At 37.1% G+C, this 27,295-nt stretch overlaps 1 protein-coding gene across 6 annotated transcripts in view; it reads left to right on the forward strand.

Annotated features, from left to right (window-relative positions):
- PRRG1 (proline rich and Gla domain 1) overlaps positions 1-27,295 on the forward strand; it is a 95,868-nt gene that overhangs the window by 18,817 nt on the left and 49,756 nt on the right. Inside the window, exon 3 of one of the 6 annotated variants that reach the window (XM_012445334.3) lies at positions 11,158-11,258. The exons of the other annotated variants lie outside the window; for them this stretch is intronic. The gene's annotated coding sequence lies outside the window, so the exon portion shown is untranslated. The remainder of the gene's footprint in view (positions 1-11,157; positions 11,259-27,295) is intronic. 6 annotated transcript variants of the gene reach the window in all.

The raw sequence follows: 27,295 nt of genomic DNA on the forward strand, positions 1-27,295 counted from the left end.
GTAAAAAAAAATCTCCAATACTTATTGATTTTGCATTACATTCTTTTCTAATATCAGCATTTAAGGCATTGTTGCCTTCTAAGCACTATTTTAACTGTATTAGTAGATTTTGATATGTATTTTTATTACTATTTAGTTCAAAATTTTGTCTATTTTCTCTTGTAATTTATTCTTTAATCCAATGATTAATTTACAGTTGTGTTTTTACTGTCCAAATATGTAGGGTTTTCCTGGTTTTCATGTAGGTAAATTTGAGAGGAAAATGTTAACACAGCAGATCTGTGTTAACATTCAGCAGTTCTCCTTTGTATCTTCAAGGGAACTTGGAAACATGATTAACTCTTGACCAGCCACTGGGAATGTGGCCCTTTGGAAGTCTTTTATGTAAATGGTGGATTTTTTTTTTTTTTTACACCTGGAGCAATGGATTATATTGTAGGTACCTTTTTGTTAAAATTGCTTTGTATTAACATGAAGATTGATAAGGTATACCTGGTTTCTAAGTCTTGGTTATTATGGCTGGTCATATAGCTGGATATGCGTATATGATCAGCCCTCTATAAAAGCCATGAATGCTGAGACTTAAATGCTCTTATGTTCTTCTTCAGAGATATTCTATATATGTACCTATATTGCACTACTAGAGAGAAAGAATGTATAAAAAGCCTATGTCTGGCCTCTCTGGGTTTTACCCAATGCATATCATTTTCCTGCTGCTTTTACTTTGTTCCTTTTGCTGTAATACATTTTAGCCTTGAGTATAAGCTGATATTGAGTCCTGATGAACCTCGAACTTGTGGGTGGTCCTGGGTTCCCCAAAACTGTATTCTAATTTAATTTTATTGTGGTCAGAGAACATACTCCATATGATTTCTTTCTTTTTGTGTTGAGACTTGTTTTATGGCCTAGAATATGATCTTTTCTGGTAAATTTATCACATTCCCTGAAAAGAATGTATATTTTGCCATTACTGGATGTATTGTTCTATAAATACCAATTAGATAAAAGTAGCTGATAGTGTTCAGGTCTTCTATGTCTTGCTGATTTTGTTTTTCTAGTTCAATTAATTGCTGAGACAAGATTGTTAAAATCTCTAGTTATGATTGTGGAATTATGGATTTCTGCATTCAATTCCGACAGCTCTTGTTTCATGTATTTTAAAATGCTGTTATGGGATCCATATGCATTTGGTATGATGCTTTTCTATTGGATTGACCCTTTTATCATTATGAATTGTTCTTCTTTATCTCTTACAATACATTTGGTTTTTATATTTGCCTTCTGATATTAATGGCCATTCTAGCCTTTTACTTAACTCTTTGCAAGATGTATCTTTTCCATCCAACCTGCACTCTTGACCCATCTGTATATTTATATTTAAAATAAATGTATTATAAACAGTATATAGTTACTTTGATTTTTTTAAGTTTTTACCTTCTGACATTCTCTGCCTTTTTAACTGAAATCTATTTCAGTAATTTTTAATATAACTGCCAATGTAGTTAGGTTTAGACCTAACATATGTTTTTGTTTTTATTTTCTACTTGCCTCTTCTGTGTTTTATTTCCTCTTTTTGAGCTTTTTTTAGTATCTGAAAATGTTTTCATAATCCTATTTTATTTTTTCCCATTGATACTCTAGCTATTTTTTTTTCTTAGCACTATGTTTTTTTATAGTGGCTGCCCTAGAGATTATAAGATACAGCCATAACTTTCATAGTCCACTTACTTAATAATGTACTATTTCAAGTAAAATATGGAAATCTTACAAATTTACAGGCCCACATCCCTATTCTTTTGATTATAATGATTATATGTAAAACAAGCTCCCCTCTACTCATGCAGCCCACAAAACACTGTTATCATTTTACTTTTAAACAGTTATTTAGTTTATAAATAGGAAAAAAAGGATAAAATAGTATTTTGCATTTACTCCATGATTTACCTTTTCTGATTCTCTTCATTCATTTTTGAGTATCCCAATTCCATCTGGTATCATTTCTCTTCTGTTTAAATAACTTTTAGCATTTCTTATAGTGCAGGTTGGCCAATGAGGAATGCTTTTAGTTTTATGTGAAAATATCTTTATTTCACTTTCACGCTCCAGTGATATTTTTACTGAATGTAAAATTTTGGGTTAACATTTTGTTTTTTTAAGGCTTTGAAGATGTTTTAACAGTTTTTCAGCCCTCCATATTTTTAAATTTAAAATTTAATTGATGAAAATTTCATAGATATGTGGTAAGAGATATTTTAAAATATGTATACATTGTAAGATTGCTAAATTGAGCTAATTAACATATATGTATTACCTCACATGTCATTTTTGTGGTAAAATCACTTAATATCTACTTCCTCAGCATTTTTCAAGTACACAGTACATTGTTATTAACTGTAGTCACCATGTTGTACAGTACACCTCTTGAATTTATTCCTACTGTCTAACTGAAATTTTGTATCATGTGACCAACATCTCTTTGATCTTCCCCCACCCAGTTCCTGATAACCACCTGATATGCTTTGGCTGTGTCCCCACTGAAATCTCATCTTGAATTGTAGCTCCCATAATCCCCATGTATCATGGGAGGGACCTGGCAGGAGGCAATTGAATCAGGGGGTGGGTCTTTCCAATGCTGTTCTCCTGATAGTGAATTAGTCTCACGAGATCCAATGGTTTTATAAAGGGCACTTCCCCCACACATGCTCTCTTGCCTGCCACCATGTAAGACGTGCCTTTGCTCCTCCTTTGCCTTCTGCCATTGATTGTGAGGCCTCCCTAACCATGTGGAATTGTGAGTCCATTAAACCTCTTTTTCTTTATGAATTACCCAGTCTCAGGTATGTTTTTATTAACAGCAAAAGAACAGACTAATATACCACAATTTACTCTCTGTTTGTATGAGTTCAGCTTTTTTAGATTTCATATAAGTGAGATTATGTGATATTTAACTTTCTGTGCTTGACTTATTTCACTTAATGCCCTTCAGATTTATCCATGTTGCTGCAAATGACAGGAAATCCTTTCATTTTAAAGGCTGAATAGTATTCCATTGTGAGTACATATACGTTTTCTTTATCTGTTTATCTGCTGAAGGACACTTAGATTGATTCCATATCTTGGCTATTGTGAACAATGCTGCAATGAATATGGGAGTTAGGATATCTCTTTGACATTCTGATTTATTTATTTTTGGATATATATCCCATAGTGGAATTGATGGCAGCAGTGGCCCACCTAGAGCAGCTGCTGCCGTGACACCAGCTGCAGTAGGGGAGGTACAGCTAGGGCTGCTCACTCCATGGAGCCAGTAGGGGCTGGGAGTAGGCACGAGCCCTGCCCTCCCAACACAGCTATAGCCACCCAAGTCACGGCTGTGGACCCAGGCCTCCCTGTGCCCTTGGGGCTGGGAGCAGACAGGAGCCCTGTTCTCCCAGGCCCAGCTGTAGTTGCCCAACCGTGGTTAGGGACTCAGGAATCTCTGTATTCTTGGTGGTCTGGGAAGGTCCCCCCATGCCTCTGCAGGCTTAGAAGTATCTGCTCCCGCTGCCTGGCCTTTGCCTGCTCCTGGTGCTCACTCCAATCTCGGAGCAAAGTTGAAGCTGAGCCCAGGCACTGTTGCAACTGACCAGGTGGATGCCGACAAGCATGGGAGGGTGGCCAAGGGGGAGCTGAGGGCACCTTGGTGCTGGCCTGCAGGCACCCCTCAGGACAAACAGCCTGAATGCCATGAACAATGGCAGGAGGCAGACAGACTTCTGGGTAGAAAGTGTCAGATCACTGGTGAAGCCTCACCTTCAAGCCAGGGAAGGCCTGAAACCAGGAGGCCAGGCTGTCAGTCCCACAGACTGGAGTGGAACTAATGGTGCTTTTTCCAGCCTACCCTTGGCCACTTATGGACCAGTCAGCTTGTATTTCCTATGAAGCATATGAAAACCCTGGACTCAGCCAGACTTGAGGAAAGGATGGGATGTCCAGCTATGAAGAGGGGCTGCCCACTCCAGGGTCTCCTCTCTGCTGAGAGCTGAACATTAATCAAGACACCCTGCCTGTGGAGAGGAGCTACCCAATGCAGGTCTCCTCTGAGCTGTCCTGTTGCTAAATAAAGCTCCTTTTTGCCTTGCTCACTCTCCACTTGTCCATGTACTTCATTCTTCTTGGATGCAGGAGAAGAACTTGGGACCCACCAATGGCAGGGCAAAAAGAGCTGTAACACAAACAGGGCTGAAACACACCCCTTGCTCAACATGTTGTAGGCAACAAGGAGGAGAAGAGAGGAGAGAAGAGTTGCTTCCCTTCCCAGATCTAAAAGTTCCCTGAGCCACGGCTGTGACACCCTGTTTGGGGCTCTGTGGTTCCTGGCATTTCCAAGCTTCTGGGTGCCACTGCATTCCCTGGTGCAAACCGTGGAAGCTGCTTGCAGTATGCCTGGTCCAGCTGCAGCCTTGCAGGGAGCCAGTGCCCATGCCAGCCCCTGGAGCTTCCAGCCCCACTACAGCCAGCATGCCTGGCTATGCACAGTGGCTGGACCCTACATTTGTTCACACACCCCTCGCCACTCCATGCCTGGCTTGCCCTTGGCAAGCATGGGAGCCTGGCTGGTAGCGTGAGCTGAGTGCAGCCTGCCAGCCTGAGTGGGTGGAATGAGCTCAGCAGGCCCTAGCAAAACTCAGGCAAACATGCCACTGGCCACAGAGGTTTCTGGCTGGTGAAGCAATGCTGCAAGAATCCTGTGACAAAACTGCTGGATCATATGGTAGTACTTTTTAAATTTTTTGAGGAACCTCCATTCTGTTTTCCAAAATGGCTATACTAATTTACATTTTCACCAGTAGTGTTGAAGGTTTCCCTTTTCTTTACATCTTTACCAACACTTGTTGTCTTTTACCATTTTGATACGTGCTAATAAGTGTGGGGTATGTCTAGTTGTGGTTTCAACTTGCATTTCCCTTAGTGATGCTGAGCATTTTTATATACTTGTAGACCATTTGTATGTCTTTGAGAAATGTCTGTCAGGTACTTTGCCCATTTATAATTTAATTTATTTATTTTTGAGATGGAGTCTTGCTCTTTTGCCCAGGCTGGAGTGCAATGGCACAATCTCAGCTCACTGCAACCTTTGCATCCCAGGTTCAAGTAATTCTTCTGCTTCAGGCTCCTAAGTAGTTGGGATTACAGGTGCCCACCATCACGCCCAGCTAATTTTTTTGTATTTTTAGTAGAGACAGTTTCACTTTGTTGACCAGGCTGGTCTTGAATTCCTGACCTTAAGTGATCCACCTGCCTCAGACTCCCAAAGTGCTGGGATTACAGGCTTGAGCCACTGTGCCCAGCTAACTTTGCCCATTTTAAAATTGGACTGTTTGTTTTCTTGCTATTGAGTTGTTTGAGTACTTTATGTATTCTGGCTGTTAACTCCTTATCAGATGTATAGTTTGCCAATATTTTCTCCCATTCCATGGGCTAGCTCTTCATTCTGTTTATTGTTCCCTTGGCTGTCCAGAACCTTTTTAGTTTGATGAAATCTAATTTGTCTATTTTTGTGCCTTTGTTGCCTGTGCTTTTGGTGTCATATGCAAAAAACTATTGCCCAGACCAATGCCGTGGAACTTTCCCTTTATGTTTTCTACAAGTAGATTTATAGTTTCAGGTCTTGCCTTTAGATCTTTAATCCATTTTGCGTTGATTATTATATATAGTGTGAGATAATGGTCCAATTTCACTCATTTGCATGTGGGTATCAGTTTTCCTATCACCATTTTTTGAAGAGACTCTCCTTTTCCCATTATGTGTTCTTGGTCCCTTTTTGCAAAATCAATTGACCATTAAATGTATGGGTCTGTGTCTAGGCTCTCCATCCTGTTCCATTTGTCCATGTGTCTGTTTTTATGTCAGTACAATAGAGTTTTTATTACTTTAGCTTTGTAGGATATTTTGAAGTCAGGTACTGTGTGTCAAGCTTTTTTTTTTTTTCCCCTCAAGGTTGCTTTGGCTAGTGTGGGTCTTTTGTAGTTCAACATGAATTTTAGGATCATTTTCTCTATTTCTGTGAAAAATGTCATTGAAATTATTCCTAAGTGGGTTTTTTTGTTTGTTTGTTTGTTTTTTGTTTTTGTTTTTGTTTTTGTAGCAACTGGAAATGGGATTGTTTTCCTGATTTATTTTGTGGGCAGTTCATTATTACTGTATAGCAATACTACTTACTTTGATATGCTGATTTTGTGTCCTGTAGCTATTAGTTTTAACCAAATTTGTTTATTATAACAGTTTTTTGGTAGAGTTCTTCAGGTTTTCTCTATATAAGATCATTTTATCTGCAGATGGTTTTTTATTTTCTGATTTTCATACCTTTTGTTTTTTTCTCTTGCCTAATTGCTCTGGCTAGGATTTCCAGTTCTATTTTGAATAGAATTTTTGAGATTGGGCATCTTTGTTCCTGATCTTAGAGGAAAAGCTTTCAACTTTTTATCAGTGAGTATGCTATTAGCTGTGGGCTTGTCATATATGGCCTTTATTGTGTTGAGATGTATTCCTCTGTATCTAATTTGTTGAGAGTTTATCAGGAAACGATGTGAAATTTTATCAAATGCTTTTCTGTATATATTGAGATGATCATATAGTTTTTGTCTATCATTCTGTTAATGTAGTGTGTCATATTTATAGCTTTCCATATGTTGAATTGTCCTTGTGTTTCAGGAATATATTCCATTTGTTCTGGTGAATAATCTTTTAAATATGCTATTGAATTCAGTTTGCTACTATTTTGTTGAGTATTTTTGCATTTGTGTTCATCAGGGATATTGGTCTGTAATTTTATTTTCTTTAGTGTTCATGATCCATAGTTTCTGATGAGAAGTTAAGCATTAGTTGAATTGTGTTTTTGTCTGTGATATATCATTTTTCTTTTGCTGCTTTCAAGGCTATTCCTCTTTGATTTACAGTGGTTTATTTTTTACCTCAGAATGGACTTCTCTGTATTTATTCTACTTCAAAATCATTTTCTATCTATTCATTTCATTGCTATCTTTCATCAAGTTTGGGAAATTTTCATTTATTGTTTCTTCAAATATATTTTATGTCCCATTCTATCTATTCTACTGGTATACTAAATTTACTTATGTATGACAGATATCATCTATTAAGTTTTTGAGCTTCTGTTCAATTTGTTTCATTTTTTCTCTCTTCTTCAACTCGTGTAATTTCTGTTGATCTGTCTTTGAGTTCACTTATTCCTGTCATGTCCATTTTGCTGTTAAATCCATCTAGTGGTTTTTTTCCATAAACCATATTTTGTATTTTAAAATTTCCTTTTTTCATTGCCTTTATTTCTCTGCTGAGGCTTCCTGTTTCTCTACTGAGGTTTTCATGAATTGATAAATCCAAGGTCTCTGTCATAATTGAGGTTGGTTCTGATGTTCTGCCTCATCAAACCATGTCTTTTTACGTTTTAGTATGCCTTGTGATTTTTTTTTTTTGGTCAAAAACTGGAAATGATGTATTGGGTAAAAGAAATTAACGTGAACTGACGTTTAGTGTAATGTTTTAGGTTTATTTGGTTAGGGATTTGGCTGTGTTTAGTGTTTTCTGTAGCTGTACATGTCAGGAAATAAAATTTGCTCTGCTTTTTTTTTTTTTTTTAACTTCCCTGTTATCTTTGAGTTCCTCTAGCAACTTTTTCTTTAGATGTGAGATATGTAATTATTTCTGTTGTATCCCCTTGTTATACAGGATCCCTATTGATGCAGTAAGATGTCGGGAGAGAAGTGTTCTATAGTCCTATGATTGGGTCTCAGTCTTTTAATGAGCCTCTGCCCTAGACTGACCTTCGCAAGTACTTCTCAGTTTTGCTTTGTTTTTCCCACCTTAGGTGAAATAGGAAGGGTAAATGGGGAAAGGAATTGGACATTTCCTTCTTCCAGGTCAGTTAGGGTCTGCTAAATCCCCAGTTGGTTATGTTCTAGTAATACAGTTGGCCCTCTGGATCCATGAGTTTCACTTGCATAGATTCAACCAATGATGGATGGAAAATATTTGGGAAAAAATCAATAAAGAATAACAAAGCAATAATACAAAATAACACAAATAAAAATTACAGTATAGGAACTATTTACATAGCATTTATATTGTATGAGGTATTATAAGCAATCTAGAGATGATTATAAGTATATGGGAGGATGTTCATAGGTTATGTGCAAATACAACACCATTGTATATAAGAGACTTGAGTATCTCTGGATTTAGATATCCGTGGATATTCAAGAACCACTATAGTTTCCCTTGAGGGCGGACCTTGTTAAGAAAGAGAATGTTCTTGAGTGTTTCATAAAATGGCTGCTTTTTCACTCTCCCTGCCTGAAGCCTGAGATAATCTTTCTTTAATCTTTACTGTAAGAACCTGATATGGCTCCTGGAGCAAAAACTCACAAAAGTGGATATAGGGCTAAGATTGGGCCTCCCTGGAGTTTCTGACTCTCACACTACACTTTATGTTTTCTTACCCTGGTACTGGTTCTGGAGTTTTCTCCTGGGCTTCTGCTTCAGAAAGTTGGATTTTCTATATCTGCCTGTCTGTCTCTATAGTTTTGAGGGCAGTGGCTTGCCCTGCAATTACAAATTATAATGGATCTAGGAAGAGTTGTTAATTTTCAGTTTGTTTAGCATTTTTCTTGTGAGGATAAGAGTGATAACTTCCAAGCTCCTTACATTCTGGACCAGAAAATGAAAGTCAGGTTTTCATGAATTAGAAATATGTCTATTTGTATTTCACTGATGATAACCATTTTAAAATTTTCATGTAACTTCCAACATCTGGTTCATCATAGAGTTGGACTACATTGATTTTTTTTTTCTGTTTATAATGTGTTCTATTTTCCTGATTCTTCGTATTCTGGGTACTTTTGGGTTATATCTTAGATATTATGAATTTTAAATTGAGGAGATTCTGGATTATGTTGTTTTCACCCAAAAAGTATTGTTTCCTTTGTTTTAGCATCTAGTTTTGTTGGCTGGGCTTGAACAGCTAACTCTATTTCTTTTGCATCATCTCTTATCTTCATTCAGATCTTTTGTTTTTGGATGGGTTGCTGAAAGTCTGGATTGTATAAACATGGTTCAGTGTTTAGTCAGAAATGTGAGTAGGCAGAGCTTAAGGATCCACTCTTTAGCTCTTTGTCATCAGTGATCATGATTTCTGGAATCTGTTTGGGTTTTTTGTTTTTGTTTTTTAGGCCTAAGTGACTGGATTTTTTTTTTTTGTATAGTTACCCACTTCTGCTGTGCATATTTTGTACCTAGTCCTAGACTAACACCATATACTCTCTTACAAGTGAGTATACCAACTCTACCAGTGTGTATCTTTTTCTCTTCACTCACCAGTAGTCTCAGGGTGGCAGCTTTAGTCTCAGTTTATAATTGTTCTTTTGCTTTGTATCTGTTGCACAGGAACATGGTTCAAGGTTCAATGTGTGTGAACAGAGTTTAGGAATTCCCTCCCTGGCTCTCTTCCTTCTAGTATTCCCCACACTCATCAGCCTTTTTCAACTTTTCTGATTTCCTAGGACAAAAAAAAAAAAAAGGTATTTTTTTCCTCTGTGTACCCCCTTCTCCACTAGTTGTTCTTCACCACAAGGGCTGCACTTAGCCCAGATTTAAGTCTCCATTCCTCCTATCAGTTGTGAGTTCCTCATCTGAATCTGTGTGTTTCTGTTCATTGTCCAGTATCTTAAGTTCATTTCTGTTTCTATTATATCCATGTTTTATAGTTATTGTCTCTCTCTATATATGCTGAGGAGGGAGAGGATCCTATAGGTTCTGAGCTCATCATGCCCAGAAATGGGAAGTTTTCAAGAATATTTCCTTGAGGACAAAAAATCTCCTCTGCTTTGCTGAATAATGTCTCTTAGAAACCAGGACCATGTGGTCCCTCAGTGACTTTTGGTAAGGTAGAATCTTGTGATATCCCAGCCTCTTGATTTCCATACACCAGGGAGTAGGGGAGGGAGACATTGTAGAGACAATCAGAACACTTTGGAGGCTATGAGCAACCTATATAATCCCACCTCCCTCTGTTATACTGAAATTTGAATAACTTTTCACAGAATCTGGAAATTTTTTATTAACCTAGTTAGGACTTTTTTGAGACAAATGCTCATTTCTACTGTTCTTAATACAATGCCTGTTACAAAGTTAGGTATTCAGTTAATACTAGTTGAATCTATTAATTAGGGGTTCACTTATATTATTCACTAAATGTGAATGTTTTGTTTATCTCAGAAATAAGATGATTAAATAAAATATTTGCATATTTTTCATCTTGCATTCATGTTGATAAACAGCCAACATATTTCAAGTCATTTTATATAAAAGATTAATCAGTCCATGATATACTTTGTTATATAAAGCTATCTAAATGAATAGTTTTTGGATAAATCCTATCGTTGTGTTTTCTACTTCTATTTAACTCAGTTGAAAAACTGTAGGAAATAGTGGACCAGATAACCAAATAAAGTTCATTTTGTAGTTTCTGCCTCATATGATAGTCAAAGTAAGTGAAATTATTAACGTGAACACTTTAAAGATGTGTATCAAAATTAGGAGGCTTACAGAAATTCTCAAGTAAATAAGAGTATAGCGTAGCAAATAATGACAGTTTTTCTAATATTGGGGTTAAGATGATCAGTAGAGTATGAATTATAAAATTCCTCAAAATATAATTTGAAAGACTTGACTTTTGGCCCATTATCCTCTTGGTAATGCACATGTAAGAGATTATGTGGGGTCTTTATGTCATTATGGCAAATTATAGGCTGTACTATACGTGCTATTCAGTATTGAATAGGAATGAGTTCAAAGTAGCTTTGTTGATCTTTCACTAAATATAGGGATTTGGCATTGACTTATCAGTATGATTATTGTAAAAGAGATGTAGTATAGGACTGTTTCCTGAGATTAATCTAAGTATTCAATATCATAATTTAGAAACTCTCTTCAGTTATGTGCCCTGCATCTCCATTTACTCAGTAATGTAGGCAAACTTGGAAACCTTAAGAAGGCTCGAGACTTCTGGGTTCATTATGGGGCTGTAGGTAGCCATCTTGCTGTTGTTGTCTCTAGTGACCTGTAACTACAGATCAAGCTATATGCAGCTTTTTTCTCCTTCAGGTAAACTGGGTTGAAAACCAGTGCTCCAAGCTGCTCTGAGGCTTTAATTGCATGAATGAGCACTGAAAATGTGAAAAACAATTTTAGACCAGAATAGCAAGGTGAGTAAGGCCAAAGAATGTATTTTATGGATATTCATGAATGTCACCCACAGAATTCAATATTTTTTCCAGATGATTCTAAAAGATTAATTTATAATTTAATGGATATTTGTTTTATTCTTCTGAGGACCCAGTTGAAATCCTGTTGATTCTGTAGTAGACCACGTTACTGTCTTTTGTGTTACTCTCATATCTCTGAGGTAGATGAATGCTTCAATTGAGTAGGAGGTAAGGTGTTATATTTTCAAAGGACTTTTCTTATGTTTCATTGTATCTGTGTGATCAGAAGGACAGGGAGAAAGTCTGTTTTAAAATTAGCAGCATGAGGTATTAAAATCTTATAATGCTTATATGAAGTTTGGTGAAATAGCCAAAGAGAATTTTCTCCTCAAACTAGTAACTAAATTGATATGTAGGAGGAGCCTTTCCTGAGTGACTTTCCTTGGTAGCTAAAATTGCAGCAAGACATTTCAGAAGCAGTTTCCGAGGAAGTGAATGGATGGTGAGGTAATTTTCTTAAGTACTTGGATTCTGATTGTCTCCAGAGGCTTTGAAGCTGTTAGTTACACAATAGACTGATTTGATCTCCTAGGATCTTTGCCAGATTTGTAATTGCACCGACATTTTTAATGATCACAAATGACAACATGATGGCCTTCTCTTTATTCTGGGAGTGAGGTAATTTGTACATAAGAAACAAAATTAGGTTTTAGTTTGAAAGGCTTGGAGAATCAGACTTTTTTTTTTTTTTTTTTTTTTTTTTTTTTTTGAGACGGAGTTTCGCTCTTGATACCCAGGCTGGAGTGCAATGGCGCGATCTCGGCTCACCGCAACCTCCGCCTCCTGGGTTCAGGCAATTCTCCTGCCTCAGCCTCCTGAGAATCAGACTTTTTTTTAGGCCAGATACAGTGGTATATCTGAGACATAGTTATATAGCCATTGAGTTGTAATTGCTAGGTTCGTTAAGGTATCCTTCAAAATCATTAGTCTGTCAGCAACATGAGGGCAGGTTTTATGTCATTTCGGTAATCATTGAGTCGTAGCATAATAGTTGACTGTGGTAAGTCCTTATTAATTTTTGTTGGAAGAATGGGAGGTATATTGAATTGCAATGTCTTTTTGTAATTTTTGTTTTTATTTTTATGTTTTAGCATGGGATTAGAGGTAGCGATTTCAGACAGGAGGCTAGATAGTGTTCTTTCCCTTCTGCTCCTGTCAGGCAAGTCTTCATTTTTCAAGACTCTCAAGTGTCACCTTGTTTGTGAAGACTTCTTGTCTTTTCTAGGTGCAATTGATCTGACTAGTCTTCCTATAATGTGTCCTTTACTTACTTTATAGCATCTGTGATGTGTTTATTACATTTATATCATTATCTGCTTCTTTCTACCACAATAGAAAGTTCAATTATTATTCACTTGTCTATTCCTGGCATGTATATATTAGTAGAAGACTGTTCCACTGCAAGTAACAGTTAGCAATAATTATCGGCCCAGGAAGTTAATCTCAGAAAATAGTAAGAAATGTGTGTAAAATACAGGTAGGTATATTTTTAGTGCTATTTACAATGAAAAAATAGAACCATCCTAAATTAATACCAATAGAGTACTGATTAAATAAATGATAAATATTTATATAAGGAACTATGAAGTAACAATTAAAATTTATGAATTTTCCAAATTGCCTGCCTTAAGTATACATCAGTTTGGTGAACAGAAAATACTCTTCACCTGTGTCATACAATAATCTGTATTCAACTTAGTGTTGGTTTTGTGTTATAAAGTAGAAAAGGAGCAGTAAAGAGGAAAATGGGAAATTAAAAGATTGTTCAAATTTACAATGAAATAAAGGTAGTGAAGTAGGCAACTGGTTTGTTTAGACACTCCAATGGATTTGGTATCTTAGTCATCCGTTTTTGAGTGATTCTCTGTGCCAACTAAGTGTTGGATGCTATGACAAATACAGATAGACCACGTCATGGCCTCATCCCTGAGAGAGCTTGCAATCTGGGGAGAATAATACACACGCAGAAAATGGGTGAGCAAACAAAAATGAGTACTACAGATTTGAATGCTATAGAAATTCAGAGGACGGAGTGATTACATCCTCCTGGGTTGATGAAGATACATTTCTGAGGAGAAGAATTGTACTGTCATTAACAATGGCTTTAGGATTTAAATAAACAAGAAAGGAAGGAATATCATATTTAAAAGAAGGGGAATGGTTTGAACAAAGGCATGGAAATGGGAAAGTAGACAGCATTTGCAGAGAACTAACTTGACTCAAATTTTAAGATTCTTCTTGTAGTGGAAAAGCAAATAAAAGGGGCCAGAACTCCGAGAGGCTGTCTTAGAACCTCTGATTCACATTTGCATGTCTTTATATTTGTTGCTTTTAATTTGCAAGTTGCAAAAATGGCCATTTTAATATCAGAAAATCTACTGTAGGACATATAAAATTAAGCTCAGAGCTAAAAATCTTCTGTTCTTGGTTCAATACTTTAGTGAGGACAGCATTAGATTAAGAATCAGACCTGGAATGTGATACTACAGGTTATAATAAGTAGTAGCTATGTAACCAGACTAAGCCTTGGTTTCCTCATCTGTAAATCAGGTATGATTATTCACCTTTCTGGACTCATGGGGTTATTAATGAGTAGATCAAGTAAAATGGTATAAATGTTCTTGGTACAGAGCTGGGGAGCAAGAAAAATCTTCAGACAGAACTCCCTCTGTAACTCTGTTCCTGTACCTCAACTCTGTTGAAAATATATGTGACTAGGGGAAAGAAGAGATTTCCAGAGAGATTTGAATCCACTTGAAAAAGGGGTACTAAAGTGGTAATAGTCCAGAAAATGTTCCCTCCACCTAGTACCAGATCCTTTAGTACACTGTCTCCAGACAGTTAGAATCTAGTATAAGGTTTTGGGGTTACTTTTTAGCTATAACCATGTAATAACAAACATCCTGTTTTGTTTTAGCTGATTGATCCCAGGGCTGTACTGATTCTGTAAACCAACTTGGCCTTGGCAAGATTTCCGTAAACTGCTTCTGGGGAGTATTCTTAGGGACCCAAGGCTACCCCCAAATGAACTATAATATGTTGCCCTTAATTATTTAGGGTGGAACTATAATCAAGATTATCTTGGCCCATGGGGTTCCTTATCAGCAGTTCTCTCAGGACTGCTGTTCTTTTTTGGAGAGGGGCCAGCAGAGTGAGTCAGATCTTTTAGGTTTTGTTTATAGAGTGGCCATCAGACTTTGGTCTGAACCACTCAGGTGCAATGAGTTTCCTTTGGCATGGTTATTCCACTACGTATGCTTTTGGTTGTGTCTAAGTTGTTTTAAGAAGCCATTTGAGTGGGCCAATTTATAAATATATTATACAAATATAGAGTACATTGCTTCTATGCTATCTTGCCCTTGGCAAACTTAAAGAAACTATAAGAAATTATGCCATTAAATGTGTTATTGTATATACTATATGGATGTTGAAGACATCGTTCATTACATTTCTTCTTTTGAGGACACTGGATAATTTTTCTGTCAAATCTCAAAATCATAAGTAATAAAGTTTCTGGGCAACTGGTTTATTTTTATCTTAGAGATACCATAGCTCATGTAACAGATTATTTTTTGGCATTGGCTACTAGGAGGTTTACCTCTTCTTTTATCAAAATTACAGAACCTTCTATAACATTTTTTTTTTGGTATACAATTGTGAATCCTGACTTTGTCTTCTCTCTCTCATTATTGATCTTTCCCTTTGTCATGTTTCTCTCAGATACTTATTATTTTTAAGTTTTATTTTATCTTCTTTTGTTACATGATTTTATATAAATAATACTTAATTCTTTCCAGAAGAGGCCTACCTAGTGTGAATAAATAAAGTTAATTTGATACAGAAATATTAAGTTTAATTTGTTGAATTGGTGTACATATTTCCTTTTTTGTTTATCATGATTTGGTGATAATCTAGGACACCAATTAAGTGATATTGAGAAATATATAACAACTGAAATTTTAGGTAAGATAGTTTGTGAGGTAAAGCAATAATTGATTATATGTGTATAATAACTCCTTCAATGAACTAACAAAGTGTGCGCAGATTATATCTTGGCCTTTCCTTCTCAGGCTTCCCTGAGTCTTCATATATTTCACCTGGAAGCCTTTTATAGGAGAGAAAATATACTTCCAAAAATATCTCACAGTTGGTTAAGGAATAGAATGGACTTGTCTATTGTACATTGCCTGGTCGGAATCAATTATTCCACACTCACCCTTTGTGATCTGTCTCACTGCTATACCATCTCCACTTCACTATAGGAAAACTTTAATTATTGTAGTTTGTTTCAGTTAAGCACTAAGAGGCAAGCTGGACACGCGTGAAGAGCTGATAACCCCCTGTTTAATTTCCCAGTAGTATACACATACTTGCCCCAAAGGATAAGATAGCTCTGTCTCCATATGTCTTGATCCAGGTTCTCACACTCATCTACCCCAAGGAAATAATGTAGCAGTGTGCTAAGATATACACAGCTATGTTATTTATAACTACAAAAATATAATCAAATCTTAAAGGCTGCATAATTTTCCAATGTATGGATATAACAAAGTTTATTTCTGAATGGTAAAACATTTAGGAAATGGTTAAATTATGGTACATGAATATAATGCAACTATTGAGAATCATGTTTATAGGAAGATCTTGTATGAATAAAAACTTAGGATACAAACTGGAATAACATGAGCTGAACTCACTAAAATATCTTTTTCAATAAATTTTGCATGTCTAGTATGTCAAGTATAGTGATACATATGAGAAAATAGCATCAAAGAAAATATACATGATTTCTGAAAGTATTAACTAAAATAGGACATCATTACAAAATCAAATCTCCCGTTGGAGATTGGTGATTTTTAATCAAATGTGATTAAGCCCCTTTTCTAGTTTGTGAACTTTCCAGGACCCCCGTTTCATTTCTCTTCTGTTTTTCATCTGAGAATTCACAGTGCTCCAGTTCAGTTAGATTGAGTTGAAGGGTTTAAAAATATAAGAAATGGATAATTCAAGCCTAGAATTCCACATTATTTTTAGATTTTCTTTACCTATGTAGTTAGTGTAGCCTAACAAGATCACCTTCTCCTAGAAATCCATCCTTGTAATTTTGTCTGGGCTACTTCTGCAGGAAAAAGGTATTAGTTTGCAGTGGGAAAAAGTGCTTCTGCATATGCCTTTTAATTTTATCTTACAAACAAGCCCACACTCACTCTTTTATGGGCTGTACTTCTTATTGTTATGTAGCTTTATCAACTTAATTTTTTGTTGAGACAAATTTTAAAAAAGTTTTAATGATATTTATAGGCCATGGATCTTTACTTAGCAAGTCTTCATTGGACATGTAAATCTTATTTAAGAATTCATCCTGCAAAATATATATACTTGAGAACTGAGGTTAATGTTTTATTTATCTGTGTCAAGTCATTACATTTTGGTTCCCCTGGTAGTTTTAATGTGATATTCTTAAACATTCACTACGGTGAGATGATTTAGTAGCTAGTGATGCAACAGTATTACATGTCACTGTTTCCTTCCAAGGCCTCAGAGGCATATCAGATTTGTCCCATATGCTATTTGCAATGATTTCTAAATGTCATTTTTTGTGACATGCTTAGACAGTATGACAATGTGAGAGTTAAAAATGTGAGAACCTATTTCTTTCTGATTGAATTGTCTGTACTGACCTCTTGAAGTAATTTAGTATATCTGACCTTATTTATTTAAAAATTAAAATACCTGAATTTCTTACATGATCACGTTTAAAACACCAGATTGTTAATTTTGAAGCTAAAGTTCTGTGCTGTGGTATGCATAAGATAATATAACCAAAGCCACATTGTTTATTCTTCTACTTTTTCATTTATACATGGTGTCCATTATGCATTGATTTTGTCCAGCAAAATTAACTTTTTTTTACTGATTGTTCTGCTATCTGAAGAGTCTTATTAAAATTTAATCAGTAAACTAAAAATAAGCATCTAATGCCATAGTGCATTCTGGTAACTCATAAAAGAAAGAAAAAGAAGTAAAGCGTAATGTAGGCTTGTGAGGTTAAAGGAAGGTTAGTGTGTACTTATTGGCTATTCAAGGGTATATATAAATGACCATTTTTCCTCTTTTGCAAAGTGTGATATAATGCAACCACACTTACAGGTGATATACTTTCCCATTTGCAGAATATTTACTGTTTTGCCTACTGTCACTAAACTGCCTTGAGTTATATACCACTATATAATAGGTTAAAACTTATCTGTGTTTCTTCTTTTCTATGGAAAAACCTTTCTAGACAGTGACTAAGGCTAACATAAGATTCTTGAGCTATCTCCTATGTGTGGCTTACTTCCTACCCACCAAAAAGAAGCAAATCCTGTCCAGATGCATTGTCTTCATAATGGCTTCTGTCTTTTTTGTCTCATTTCTGCCTTAAGGATTCCATCTGCCTTCCTGCTATTTTTACTTCTCTTATATTTCTGGAAGAGATACCTAATTACATTCCTACTATTAGTTTTATCTTTCTTTTATTTTGATGTCTGTTACACAAAGACTCTTATTTTCACAACACCATACAGAACTCATAAAGTTAGAAAATTATGGCCTTTAGCTGATCCAAAAAGTGATGTATGTTTAATGGACAAAAGACTTGAAACAGGCACTTCCCAAAAGATATTCAAAGGGCCAATGTAAAAAGTATTCATCTTCATCACTCATCAGGAAAATGCACAATGTGAAACCACTACCCCGACAAGAGTAGCAAAGATGAAAAAGACAATACCAAGAGTCTGTTAGAATATAGAAGTGTAGAATAATTGGAACTCTGCTGGGAGTGTAAATTGGTACAACCACATTGGAAAACTGTTTAGTAGTAATGAGTAAAGCTGAATGTAGGCAGCATGTGACTCAGTAGTTCTACACCCAACAGAAATGGAAATATAGGCATACACCCAGCAGAAATAGATATATAGTTTCATCAAAAGACATGTACAAGAATGTTTACAGCACGATTTGTAATAAACCTAAACTTGAAATAAATTTCTATCAGTAGAATGAATAAATAAATAGGGATATATACCTAACATGGAATCTGTAGTAGTGAGAATGAATGAACTACAACTGTATACAACAATATGGATGAATCTTACAAACATGATGTTGAGCAAAAGAAGCTTGATCCAAATGAGTACATACTATGATTCCATTTATATGAAATTCAAAAACATGCAAAATGTGTAATCAGTCAGGGCAGTAGTTACCCTTATTGGGAAGTAGTAACTGTACAGGAAGCAGAAGGAGGGTTTCTGGGGTTCTAGTACTATTCTGCTAAGTGTCTTGATTTGGGTGCTGGTTATGTGGGTTGGCTCACTTTGTGAAAATTCAACAAGGTGTATACTAATGATTTGTGCACTTTTCTGTATGTATGCTATATGTATAAAATTTCACAAAAGAGCAATACCATATGCTGTATAATTTATCTACCACTGTATAACAAATTACGCCAAAACTTGGCAGCTTCATGTAACAAACATTCGTTATCTCACACAGTTTCTGAAAGCAATCGAGGAACAGCTCAGCTTGGTGGTTTTGGCATAGGGTCTCTCATGAGATTGCTATCAAGATGTAGGCTGGGGCCACAGTAATCCAAAGGCTTGACTGGGCCTGGAGCATCTGCTTCCAAGATGGCTTCTTCTTCTTTTTTTTTTTTTTTTTTTGAGAATGGAGTCTCCGTCTGTCACCCAGGCTGGAGTGGAGTGGTGTGATCTAGGCTCACTGAAACCTCTGCCTATCAGGCTCAAGTGATTCACCTGCTTCAGCCTCCCAAAAAGCTGGGATTACAGGTGCCTGCCACCATATCAGGCTAATTTTTGTATTTTTAGTAGAGATGGGGTTTTGCCGTGTTAGCCAAGCTGGTCTTGAACTCCTGACCTCAGGTGATCCACCGGCCTCAGCCTCCCAAAGTGCTGGGATTACAGGCATGAGCTACTGGCCCCCAGCCCAAGATGGCTTCTTCATGTACCTGTTGAGGGATGCCTCAGTGAAAGCTCTTTGTATTACTAGAGGCTACAAAATAACCCCACAGATAACATTACATATATATAATATGCTCTTACATATGTGTTTATACATATATAACAAATGATTTCATGAATACTGTTTTATAATTTTTTCTCTACTCAATACATTGTGGATATTCTTTTTTATTTTTTGGTTGGCTAATGTATAGATCTATTTCATCCTTTTTTTTTCATACAGCTCCATTGAGGTATAATTGTCATATAATTGGCATACATACACACATTTAAAGTGTACAGTTGGAGATTTTTTTATGTATGTGTACACTCATGAATTTATCATCACAATCAAGATAATGGGCAAGCAGTCACCTGCAAAAGTTTCCTCTTGTCCCTTTGTAATCCTCTTCTCATACCTTTTAATGGCTGAAAAGCTTTATTTGCATATATAAAGTGTCTTTAAAATCCATACTTAGATTTGCTCACACATAGCTCAACCTAATAGTTTGTTTAAATTGTAGAATTCACACCCCATTTAGAGAAAGAAATCCATCCCCCAAACCCCAATCAAGAACCTGCTATTATATATCATCATTGAACCAGATTACCTAAGTAAGAATCTTAGCTTTGTGGCTTTACAACCATTATGATCTTGGGCAAATTTCTTAACCACTCTGTATCAAATTCCTTATTGTAAAGTGGGGATGGTAATAGTTTTATACTTAACTCATAAAATAGCAAAGATTAAAGAAATTAACACAATAATCTGATAACAAAACACTGTGTTATTATCTGCTGCTGTTATTATTCTTGTGGTTTGTTATGCTGAAAGCCTCTTTTCAGTTTCTTCTGATGATATTAAAGCTATGAGTTGCTAGGAGCTTGCATTCAAATGACCTATCAGAACTTATCTCCTCTTTTTTAGTCCTACTTCGTATCACCTCCCTCTGAGCATCTTGATCAAGGTGAGGAGAAGTTTAGTAAAACAGCTAATCATAGGTTGTTTTAGTATTGGAGAGTTTGGCTTTAGGGACATTTCATAAGGGGAAAGATACCTAAAATAGAATACTCAAAACAATTCTAAGACCTTATCAAATAAGATGTCAAAATACCAATTGCATTTCTACATTAAAAACTGTTAGTGATCACTTTGATGGTATTGGTTACACATGTACAATAACTATTCCTTGAGCACATACTAAGTGTATATTCTAGGAAAGATCCAAAGAATTAAGGTATTTCTTGTCTTTATGAAGCATACTTTATTAGTCTGTTCTCACATTGCTATAAAGAAATAATCAAGACTGAGTAATTTATAAAGAAAAGAGGTTTAATTGGCTCACATTTCTACGGGCTATACAGGAAGCATGATACTGGTATCTGCTCAGCTTCTAGGGAGACCTCAGAAAACTTATAATCATGGCAGAAGGCGAAGGGGGAGCCAGCACTTCACATGGATGGAACAGGAGGAAGAGAGGAGGGAGGTGCTACACACTTTTAAACAATCAGATCTTAGGAGAACTCACTCACTTCACAAGAAAAGCACCAAAGGGATGGTGCTTAAACCATTCATGAGAAAGCGACCCCTGATCCAATCACCTCCCACCAGGCCCCACCTCCTTGATCATGAGATTTGGGCAGGGACACAGATCCAAACCATATCATTCTGGCCCTAGCCCCCTACAAATCACATGTCCCTCTCATATTGCAAAATACAATCATGACTTACCAATACTCCCCCAAAAGCTTAAGTCATTTCAGCATTAATTCTAAAGTCCAAAGTTAAAACTCTTATCTGAAACAAGCCTAGCCCCTCCCACTTATGAGCCTGTAAAATAAAAAACAAATTAATTATTTCCAAAATACAATGGGGGTATAGGCATTGGGTAATTAATCCCCTTCCAAAAGGGAGAAATCAGTCAAAAGAAAGGGGCTATAGACCCCATGCAAATCTGAAATCCAGCAAGGCAGTCATTAAGTCCTAAAGCTCCAAAATAGTCTCCTTTGGCTCCATGTCCCAAATCCATGGCCCACTGATACAAGGTGTGGGCTCCCAAGGCCTTGGTGAGCTCCACCCCTGTACCTTTGCAGGGTTCAGCACCCGTGGCTGCTTTCAAGGGCTGATGTTGAGCATTTTCTGCTTTTCCAGGCTGAGGGTACAAGCTGACAGTGGATCTACCATTCTGGGGTCTGGAGGATGGTGACCCTCTTCTCACAGCTCCACTAGGCAATGCCCCAGTGGGGACTCTCTGTAGGTGCCCCAACCCTTACTGCCCTAGTAGAGGTTCCCCATGTAGGCTCTGCCACTGGAGCAGGGTTCTGCCTGGACATCCAAGCTTTTCCATACATCCTCTGAAGTCTAGGTGGAGGCTCTCAAGTCTTAAAGCTTGTTTCCTGTGCACCTACAGGCATAACACTATATGGAACCTGCCAAGGCTTGTGGCTTACATCTTCTGAAGCAGTGGTCTGAACTGTACCTGGGCTCCTTTGGGCCATGGCTGAAGCTAGAGCAACCGCAATGTAGGGAATAAGGCCCTGGGCCTGGCCCATGAAACAGTTCCTCCCCCTAGCCCTCTGGGCCTGTGATGGGAGGGGCTGCCATAAAGATCTCTGAAATTCCTTTGAGGAGTTTTTCCCATCACCTTGGCTATTAGCATTTGGTTTCTTTTTACTTATGCAAATTTTTGCAGCCTTCTTGAATTCTTCTCCTGAAAATAGACTTTTCTTTGCTGCCACATGGCCAGGTTGCAAATTTTCCAAGCTTCTGTGCTCTGCTTCCCTTGTAAATATGTTCCAGTTTTATGTCATTTCTTTGCCTACACACATTAGAATAGGCGGTCAGAAGCAGCCAGGCCACATCTTGAATGCTTTGCTGCTGAGACATTTCTTCTGCCAGATATCCTAAATCATACTGTCAAGTTCAAAGTTTCACAGATCCCTAGGGCAGGGGTACAATTCAGTGAAATTCTTTGGGCATAACAATAGTGGCCTTTGCTCCATTTCCCAATTAGTTCCTCTTGTCCATCTGAAACCTCTTCAGCCTGACCTTCACTGCCCGTATCACTATTTATAACCATTCAGCCAATCTCTAGGAAGTTCCAAAATTTCTTACATTTTCCTATCTCTTTCTGAGCCCTCCACACTCTTCCTACTCTGCCCGTTACCTAGTTCCAAAGTTGCTTCCACATATTCAGGTATCTTTATAGCAACACCGCACTCTGGTACCAGTTTTGTTTATTCATTCTTGCAGTGCTATAAAGAAATACCTGAGACTGGGTAATTTATAAAGAAACAAGGTTCAATTGGGTCACGGTTCCACAGGCTGTATAGGAAGCATGATGCTGGCATCTGCTTGGCTTCGAGGAAGGCCTCAGGAAACTTGCAATCATGATGTAAGGTGAAGGGGAGCCAACACTTCACATGGCTGGAGCAGGAGGAATAGGTAGACGGGAGAGATGCGACACATTTTTAAACAACCAGATCTTGCAATAACTCACTCACTCACTCACTCTCACAAGAACAGTATCAAGGGGATGGTGCTAAACCATTCATGAGAAACTGCTCTCATGATCCAGTCACCTCCCATCAGACCCCACCTTCTACGTTGGGAATTACAGTTAAACATGAGATTTCTGTAGGGACAGAGGTCCAAACCATATCACATACTATCAATTTAAAGAGATGTGGCTAGGATTTGTAGGAGTGAGAATAAAAATACTGGGATCTGGTGTTAGAGCAAAGGAAGTGAATAGGTCTTACTGATTGGTAATGTTAGATTGAGCCATGGATATTGCCATTGTTTTAAACCTGTGTAATGGGAGTTTGTTTTACTGTTTTCCTTAAACTGAAAACAACCTGTCTTAGTTGATTCAGACTGCTATAACAAAATACTTTAGGTAATTTTTAAAAAACAAAAATTTATTGCTCACAGTTCTGGAAGCTGAAAGTCCAAAATGAAGATGACAGCAGATTTAGTGCTAGTAAGGGCTTACTCTCTGCTTTAAAACTGGTACCTTATTGCTACATCCTCACATGGCAAAAGGGGATGGAAAGCTCCCTCAAGCCTCTTTTGTAAGGATAGTAATCCCATTCATGAGAATGGAACCCTCATGACTTAATCCCTTCCCAAAGGCTTCATCCCTTAATACTGTCATATTAGGTATTAATTTCCAACATGTGAATATTGGAGAGATACCAACATTGAGACCATAGCACAATCCAAATGTCTATCAGTGGTAGAATGAAAAAATGAATACGGGTGTATGTGTATGTGCATTTCTGCGTGCATGTGTGAGTGTGTATAATATATAGAGCCAGTGGTAAGAATGAATCTGCTACAATTACATGCAACAGTATGGGTGAATCTCACAAACAAGATGCTAAGCAGAAGCCAAAAAGATCTAAAAGCATACACTAAAGATTTCATTTATATGAAGATCAAAAACATATAACTCATTTATGGTATAAAATCTGGCTAGTGATTCCTAGTGCCTGCCACTCCTTTCTTCATTCTGCTAATTTCAAGTACGGAGCTTGTCCTCATCACTGTAACCACCACCACTACTCTTACTGTCACAGAGTGTCCAGGGTCATCATCTTCAGGGTCATCGTCTTAAAGTCCAGGGAAGATACAAGGATGGCTATCTACATGGAAAAATGGAATGGGAACTGGCTAAAGCCTCAGGCATGGATAAAAATTGGATGGGAACTGGCTAAAGCTTCAGGCATGGATAGGCATCCTTGCAGTAGGGAGGTCATCAGCAAGGGCGTGGCTACTGCCCAAGGGAAGCCGTCAGCATATGGCCCCAGGGAAGATTCTGGCCATGTGCTTGCTCTTATGGTCTGTAGATGCTGAACTCAGCCCCAAGGGGTTCCTGAGCATACAAGAAATGGCCCTCACAAAAAAATGTTCCTTCATTTTGAATCTGATTCCTTTCAGGTCTAATCCTTCCAACCTAGGCCCCACTGATTTCTCTCTTTCCTTCAATCTAGAGGAGCCTTTCTAGCCTGGGAGGTGGGTTTGGGTGGGTGGCTAGGATTGAAGGAGGAACTTCGGCTTTAATTATTTTATTCAGTCATTTCATCTGCGAGAAGACTTCTTGGTTTCTCCAAGTATCTTAAAAGACAGAAAAACTTATTTTTTCTTTTTCTGACCCATGCCGCTTGTCTTTCATGTGAAGCAATGAACCCAAAATGGCTTCGCTACTTGTAGGGCAGATGGTAGGCACACAGTAAAGAAAGAAGTAAAAAAACAAATCAACTCTTGGGAGAAACAGAACTTTAGTTAACATCTTAAAATGTCATTCCATAGGACTTGGGTTGAATTAGATAGTGAAAGTATTGTTAATATTATGGAATTTAAATGTAAAAATGGTTTTACATTTTTAAATGCTTAAAAAAAATTGCCAAGCTCGGTGGTTCATGCCTGTAATCCCAGCACTTTGGGAAGCTGAGGCGGGTGGATCACCTGAGGTCAAGAGATCGAGACCAACCTGACCAACATGGAGAAACCCTATCTCTACTAAATTTATATGTGTGGTGGAGAAAATATTTGCTTTTAGATTCATGGTATGTCAGGTGGTGGCAAGATATCCAGGTGTAGATTTCTCTGACACATTTAGAATTGTGGAACTGAAGGGAAGGGTCAAAGCTGAATATATAGGTTTATTGGGATGGAAGGGAAAATTCAAACATCATTGTGGATGAAATAAACTTTTTCTGTTAGAGAATACAATTGACTTTATGAAGTGATTTATAGGGCATCTAAATTGTTTGATCTGGTATCCAATGACTTTTTTATTCACTAAAGTGTTTCTATTGTTTTAGCATAATTTAGATGGTTGTACTATTATCTTTAATATTTTATCATGCACTAGAAATATAAGTCCCACTGTCATATAAAATTAATATCTCTCACTTGGAAGGTAGAGAATTATCTTACTGTTGTTATTGATGATGCTGGATCTCTGTGTTTCAATGATACTTCACTGGGCTTCTTTGTTATTTCTTTGACTTGTTGACTTATGAAAATTCAGTAAGCCATTTCATTGTATACACCAGGGATTGCCAAATAACGTCTGGCTGCCAGTTTTTGTGTGGCCATGAACTGAGAATGGTTTTACATTTTTAAATGCTTAAAAAAAATTGCCAAGCGCAGTGTTTCATGCCTGTAATCCCAGCACTTTGGGAGGCTGAGACGGCTGGATCACCTGAGGTCGAGAGTTCAAGACCAACCTGACCAACATGGAGAAACCCTGTCTTTACTAAAAATACAGAAGAAAATTAGCCAGGCATGGTGGTGCATGCCTGTAATCTCAGCTACTCAGGAGGCTGAGGCAGGAGAATCGCTTGAACCTGAGAGGCGGAGGTTGCGGTGAGCCGAGATAATGCCATTGCACTCCAGCCTGGGCAACAGAGCGAGACTCTGTGCCAAAAAATAAAAATTAAAAAAGAGTATACATGAAAACTATATAAAATTCACATTTCAGTGTCCATAAATAAAGTTTTTGTTAAAATATAGCCACACACAAATTTGTTTCTGTGGCTGCTTTCATGCTATAGCAGTAGAGTTGGGTAGTTGCAACAGAGACCATATGACCCTCACAGCCTAAAGTATTTATTCTCTAACTTTTTACAGAAAAAGTCAACTGACCCCTGATATACACCAACTGTTGTATCATTAGAAAACTAGTGTTAGGTGTGGTGGCTCACACCTGTAATCCCACCACTTTGGGAGGCTCAGGTGAGTGGATCACTTGAGCCCAGGAGTTTGAGACCAGCCTGGGAAACATGGTGAAACCCTGTCTATACAAAAAAATACAAAAATTACAGGAGGCTTAGGTGGGAGGATTACTTGATCCCAGGAGGCGGAGGCTGCAGTGAGCTGTGATCATGCCACTGCATTCCAGCCAGAGTGACAGAGCAAGACTGTCTCAAAAAAAAAAAAAGAAAGAAAACTAATAAAGACAGGCATCCCAAAAAATAAATAAACTCACAGATATACTTCTCTTACACAGGAAACAATTATTTAAATAACATCTTTTCCTGCCTTATTTTTCTCTTTGATAGGCACCACTATTTATTTATTACTGCTTTACCTACTATACTTTTGCTTGTTTAAATAAACAGGTACAGGTTAACTATTTCTTCCCTCTAGATTGTAACTTTTGTGAGGGCAGGGTTTTGTGTCTATTGCTTACTGTGCATGTAGTAGACACACAATGTATATTTGAGTATTCACATAATATATATCTGAATTAAGAAACCAACTGCTGCATTTGATTTGCTACATATTACTGTTTCCAACTCTCAGGATGACTGGGTGACAGAAACAAAGTATCCTTTCTTCATCTGCATAGCTTGCCTAGCTTTGCTCTGGAGATTGTAGGAGGTATCTCTGAATTTCAGCAATATCTAACAGCATTTTGATGCTGTTCCCAATGTATAAATATACATATTAGATACATTCATTTAAAAAAGTATTTAATAATATACTTTTATAATGTATTTTATATAATGTTACTCTATCATATTTTATATTAACATTTAATGTTATACATAATATTAATATAAAATTTACATATGATATATCTATACCTCAAGCTTTTATATCAGTTATTGTTTTTACACATTTGAAACAATAGGCTTTGTGAAGTGAATGGCACATAGTAAACACCTAAAGGTTAAAGTAATTGAAGAATTAAGCAAACTCTCTGCTAATAGGTTATTTTATGAAGACAGAGGTATTGCTTAGTGGTTTCCCACTGCATTTACAATGAAATCCAAATGGTTTACTAGCTAGTAAAGCCTTGTATGACTTGACCATTTGTCTTTGTCTCCCACCTTCTCCCTTTCTTGTTATGCTGAAATCAAACTGAACTTCTTTAAGCTACTCTATTTCCTTAAGGTCCTTTATTTATAATTAAACAAAATATTATGACTCCCCCATAGACTCTAAGCTCTATGAGGGCAGGT

Source organism: Aotus nancymaae, unplaced genomic scaffold, assembly GCF_030222135.1.
Source record: "Aotus nancymaae isolate 86718 unplaced genomic scaffold, 86718_ANA_hifiasm-v0.15.2.pri h1tg000058l, whole genome shotgun sequence".
NCBI classification, from domain to species: Eukaryota; Metazoa; Chordata; class Mammalia; order Primates; family Aotidae; genus Aotus; species Aotus nancymaae.